At 39.9% G+C, this 6,226-nt stretch overlaps 1 non-coding gene across 1 annotated transcript; it reads right to left on the minus strand.

The window, feature by feature from the left end:
* Positions 1–4,151: 4,151 nt before the first annotated feature.
* On the minus strand, positions 4,152–4,258 carry LOC120092313. The gene has a single exon (XR_005486019.1). It is a non-coding gene; the product is annotated as a small nucleolar RNA R71 (small nucleolar RNA).
* Between the last annotated feature and the right edge of the window lie 1,968 nt (positions 4,259–6,226).

The raw sequence follows: 6,226 nt of genomic DNA on the forward strand, positions 1-6,226 counted from the left end.
AGCTTGAATACCTTTTGCTCTTGACCTTGGGTTATGAATCCCTCGGGTTGCACCATATAAATGGTATTCTCAAGATTGCCATTCAGACAAGCAGTCTTGACATCCATTTGCCATATTTCATAGTCAAAATATGAGGCCATGGATAGGAGGATCCGAATAGACTTAAGCATGGCAACCGGTGAGAAAGTCTCCACATAGTCAACTCCCTCAACCTGGGTATAACTCTTTGCCACCAGTCTAGCCTTGAAGGTTTGCACCTTCCCATTAGCACCCCGTTTCCTCTTGTAGATCCATTTACAACCTATAGGTTTAACCCCATTAGGTTGATTTACAAGATCCATATGGAATTTAAGTACATAGACTCCATTTTGAGATCCATGGCTTTGATCCATTCATCTCTGTCAATATCCTCAATTGCCTTCTTATAAGACAATGGAACCTCAACTTCGCGATTAGCTACCATAGCCAGGATTTCAGTTAAACCCATATAGCAAATAGGTGGGTTCGCAACCCTCCCACTATGTCGAGGTTCCCTCAACACTTGAGGTGAATTTGACCTATTAGATGAACCTACTTCAACAATTCTTGTTGAGATACTAGGTTCTTCAACAACTCTTGTCGAAGATGCTGGGATTGGTGTCCCAATTCTCCCGGAGTCTCATTGTTTGTAATTATACAAATTGTTTATGAATAAAATAATTGTTATTTCATTCTAGCATTTACTCATATCCAATAAACAAAGGTCCATGGTTATCTTATGTAAACTTAAGCATGTATATGAGATACACAAGTGGATTGTGTCTTAAGTGATAACTTAAATAGGTTAGTAGTATAAGGATTAAGGAAGGATTCCTGATCCTTGTGACACTACGGATACGACCCACTTTGTAGAGGTTTGCAAGTGTTGTAAACTACTACAGATGGTATATCCTGACCATTCATGTGGAGACATACGAGTGGGGGTATCCTATACAAAGAGTTTGTATAAGTCTAGACCACGAGATGACTAGACTTTTTATATAACGTCGTTGATAATGGAGACTTACATCTCACCTAAACGACCATAGGTATCACGACCTCAATCCCGAGTGTTTTGGGAATTTCTGCCTTTGAGGGTGGTCCTTTGACTAGTATGGGTGAGAGTGGGCAGATTGCCAACTCAACATGCCTACCTTTTTGGGGACTTGCTGATATGGGAGCTGGGAACTCAATTACACAAGGTGAAATTCACTCCTTCCTCGAAGCAAGGGTAAGTAAATAGATTGCTCTCTTAAGGACTGATTCCGGGGCTTGAACAAAGTGGCCACAACTTCTCTTTGGAAGAGAGGACTCAGTCATAGTAAGACTATGACTTATGTTCATTAGAGGATTCAGTTGTATTTAAGGAGTTAGATGTAACTATAGAGGCATAACAGTTATTGGCCAAGCTGTACTTATGAGCAATCTGTGAAGGGTTGTCGCACTGTTGATTGGTTAAGATGGACACATAATATATATGTAGTAAGGAGAGTTCAATTGTCGGTCTTTAGTGGAGTGCCTGACAGTTAATGAATGGTGGATCCCATGACTAAAGAGTTTAGTTAGTTATTCATGTACAGTTAAAGCTTCGAGCTATAGGTCTAGAAGATCCCCTTGGTAGCTCAATGGATTCAAGTTGAAGATCAGTTCTTAGTGTTGATTTGACTTGTTCAAATTGACAATTGGTAATTCGATTATATACGATATGATCAGTGTTGTGTATGAGATACATCTAATTTAGGATTAATGTAAATGAGATTTACATTAAGAGCCATGGAATAGAAAAAGAGTTATAGTTTGTATGTTTCATGAGATGAAATATTAAACCTATAGTCTATAAATATAGTATGATATGTTGGTTATCATTTATATTGATAATAATATTAATTATTGGATAATTATCTCTTTTTCTCTAATAACCAATTGAGTGGGAGGTTATTGGTGGTTTCATGGTGATAATTGGAAGAAATACAAGTTATTACATCTCAAATAAGTAAGACAATGAAAGAATGCGATGGTAAAATAGGCAATATCATGTCCAAAAGTGCTAAATTGAAAAGAATTACGATCACAACCGCTCATCGCATAAAAGCAGTTAATTTACCTATTTTGTGCAGGTACAATGCGATGACGCATATGAAATTGCGATCTAAAGGCACAATACGTCAGCGCGCTTGAAGTTGCGATCGCCGATCGTGAGAAGTTTTCTTGAAAGGGTGATCGTACAAATACCTCGCATCAAGGCGATAGCATAATAAATCGTGATGGGACGTAAAGCTAATAACGGTCGATTCTGAATTTAGTTGACAAGTCATTAAAAGCCACACTGTAGCAAGTACATTGAACTCTCGATGACTTCTAAATGGCACAACAGAGTAGGGAAATTAATGTCGCCCATTATTGCAATCATTTGTAAGAAAAGTTGCTTCACCTTGAAATCTATAAATACCGAAGGCCACCAGAGTGAAGGAGTTAGTTAGTCCATTCACACACATACTTATACATATACATAGAGGACGGAGAGAGAAAGGAGACGAGGCAAAGCCGAGAGAAATTGCTCTCGAACAGATCGAGAGACTACCGGAAAAAAATACAAAGAAGAGAGGGCCAACCCTTGCGAGAGCAAGAATCCACATTTAAAACAAAGTTGACGTGATGAAGAGCAGTGTAAAAGGCCACGGGAAGCAAGACATTGCTTATCAGGCTTGTTATCTCTCAAATCCATTTGTTATTTTGTATTCAGTACTTTATTTGCAAAAAATGGAAATTTCATTTCAATCTATGTTCAATCTCTCCATACCATGCATGAGTAGCTAAATTTTTGAATGGGTTGAGAAACACTTAGCTAGCAAGACTTAAGATTTACATTTTATGCGATCATCTTGCCTTATGTATGCATCATTCACCTTTGGACGTACTTGAGAAAGTAGTCTAAAGATAGAATCTAGGCTTGAGAGAGTAGGATTAGAATCTAGGCTTGAGAGAGTCAGATTAGATTGCATAAGCAAGATTAGAAACTTAAAAATAAGTTCTATCGACATTTTCGCATATGCATCGCATGCGTCCTAGAGATAGGAATGGTGATATTTTGCATTGAGAAATGTAGTACTGATATTTGTGTGTAGCATGATCGCATAACTTGTGCACAATCTTAGGAAATGTTAGCTAAACCCCCTCTCAACCCCTTCATCACATACTTATTGTAACTCTACGCTTTCATCTCTCTGCGTTTAACTCCGTCACAAAGGAAAAATCTCATTCAAAACACTATCCACTTCATTTATTTTTACCACCACAATTGAATCAAAGAGTCTGTTGTATACCTACTTAGTGGTCCCTGTGTTCGACCCTGGACTTACCAGGAAACCTAAGAAGGCTTATACTTGGGCTTTGTTAGGAAAACTTGTATGTTAATTTTATCGCATAACACTCACACCATCGCATCATAATTTTACGCATCAAGTTTTTGGCGCCGTTACCGAGGACTGCGGTATAGATTGCGCTAACATCAAACCTCTTTGATCTTTAAAGCTTTCGACCTTTGTGCATTGCCATTCCTTCGATAAAGGAAGAAGCAAGCGTCGCATGAGCGAAGGATACCCTCTTAAGCCAAACTACGACCTAGAGATCGAACGAACATTTCACAGAAGATAGAAAAACAGACGTAGACAACAAGGAAGAACTCACAAAATGGCTGAACAACCAGAAGAAAGAGCCATAAATGTAAACATAATGGAAAATCCTATCTTACTGGCAAATGATCGCAATAGACCCATCCAGGACTATGCGTCACCCAACTTGTATGATTTCTCCCTAGGAATCATGAGACCAGCATTGGATGGATCAAGGTTCGAGATGAAGCTGGTAATGTTACAAATGATACAAACAGCAGGACAGTTGGTGGATAGCGTGGTGAAGATCCGTACGCCCATCTACGAAGCTTCATTGAAATTTGTAACACTTTTGTGTTCCCTAGTATCTCCGTTGAAGAAGTTCAACTCACGCTATTTCCATTTTCACTATGCGATAAAGCAAGAAAATGGGCATTCTCCCTTGAACCAGGAGAGATAACTTCATGGGAGCTAGTTGTGGAGAAGTTTATGAAGAAGTATTTCCCTCCTATAGAGAATGCCAGAAGAAGGAAATTGATCACAAATTTTGAACAAGAAGAAGACGAATCGCTCACTGACGCATGGGCGAGGTTCAAGAGATTAGTGCACGACTGCCCGCACAATGGATTGCCGGATTACCTCCAAATGGAGATTTTCTATCATGGACTAAATCTCGCATCGTAGACAGCTACCAATGCGGCAGCAGCAGGCGGTCTGTTGGACAAGACTTATGATAAGGAAAAGAACATTCTTGATCGTATATCGAAAAACCATGAAGATTGGCAAGAAAGCGATGAACGAGTAAAACCCAGAGAAGGTAATGCAATAAACAATCCCAGAGCACAGAGAGGGCAAGTCAACGCGATAGAACAGACAAGCACCAGCTGTGCTATTTGTGGAGAATCGCATTCGGTTGAAGAGTGTCCACACAATCCATAATCAATCTACTTTGTTAAGAACAATCGTTTTTCAAACACGTACAACCCCGGGTGGTGAAACCACCCTAATTTTGCTTGGAAAATAACCAACAACAAGGCTACCAACCTCTGGCGCAAAAAGAAGGACCACCAGGATTTTTCCAAAGAACTAACGGTCAATAGCAACAACAAGCCAGCAGCTCTCAAACACCGCCATCATTCTCTCTAGAGAACCTATTAAAACAGTACATAAAAAAGAATGAAATGGTCCTCCAGAACCAGACAACTTCCATCCGCAACTTGGAAATCCAAATAGGACAGATTGCGGGAGAGCTGAAGAATAGATCGTAGGGGACACCATCAAGCTCAACTGAGCTCTCACGCAACCCGAGGAACACAGGGAAAGAACACTGCCAAACAGTCACCCCGAGAAATGGAAAGACGACGGTGGAAGTTAGGAAGGAGTCTAGCAAGACCGATTCAAATGCGATGGAAACAAACCATTGATGCAAACTGAGAAAGAAGAGCCCGAGATAATGGAACCTGAAGTTTCGACCACCTCAAAGCCTCCAGATCATGGAACAGTAAAAGTACAGCTACCTTCATTCCCTCAAAGACTAAAATAGAAGCAAAATGATGAAGGTCAGTATCATCGCTTCCTAGAAATATTAAAAAAACTACACATCAATATTCCATTTACAGAAGCGATAGAGTAGATGCTGAAATATATCAAGTTTTTGAAGGATATGGTGTCGAAGAAGAGAAGCACAGGAAAATTCGCCACGGTGGCATTAACATAAGAATCAAATGCTATAATCCCACCGAAGTTGCACTTCCCAGGCAGCTTTACGATACCCTACACAATAAGAGGGATCTACATCGGTCAAGCATGATGCGATCTTGGGGCTAGCATAAATTTAATGCCCATTTCAATCTTCAAACAATTGAACGTAGGACAGCTGATACCCACGACGGTGACTCTTCAACTTACAGATAGGTCCCTGGTACACCCTGAAGGAAAATTGAAGGATGTCCTGGTCCTAATCGATAAATTCATTCTACCGGCAGACTTCATCATTCAAGATTATGAGGCAGACAAAGATGTTCCAATCATATTGAGACGACCATTCTTGTCTACTGGTCGTGCTCAAATAGATGTACAAAAGGGATAGATCACAATGAGCATCAATGGAAAGAACTTCAAGTTTAATATTGTCAAGGCAATGATGTTCCCAGAAGATGAAGGCCTATCAGCTTCTGACGACAAACACACTTGCGATGAAGATTGGAGTCAGAAGAAGAAAATGAAGAAAGAGAGGATGCGACAACATCCTTAGAAACCTGCCATGTAATAACAGAGACAGTGAACAATGAAGAAAATTTGAATTTGAATGAAGAGAGAAAAACACAGAAACCTTCCTTAGAGCAACCACCTACATTGGAGCTGAAAACTCTGCCAAATCACTTGAAGTACGTTTTCCTTGGCCAGAATGAAACCTTGCCAGTAATAATATCCTCTGCGTTACCAGAAGAAAAAGAAATTGCATTGCTCCGTATTCTGAATAAATAAATTAAAGCAATCGGATGGACGCTCACAGATATCAGAGGAATTAGCCCGACGTACTGCATGCGAAGAATTCGGCTCGATGAAAACCAGAAAGACTCGATAGAACCTCAACG

Source organism: Benincasa hispida, chromosome 11 (genome assembly GCF_009727055.1).
Source record: "Benincasa hispida cultivar B227 chromosome 11, ASM972705v1, whole genome shotgun sequence".
Classification (NCBI taxonomy): domain Eukaryota; kingdom Viridiplantae; phylum Streptophyta; class Magnoliopsida; order Cucurbitales; family Cucurbitaceae; genus Benincasa; species Benincasa hispida.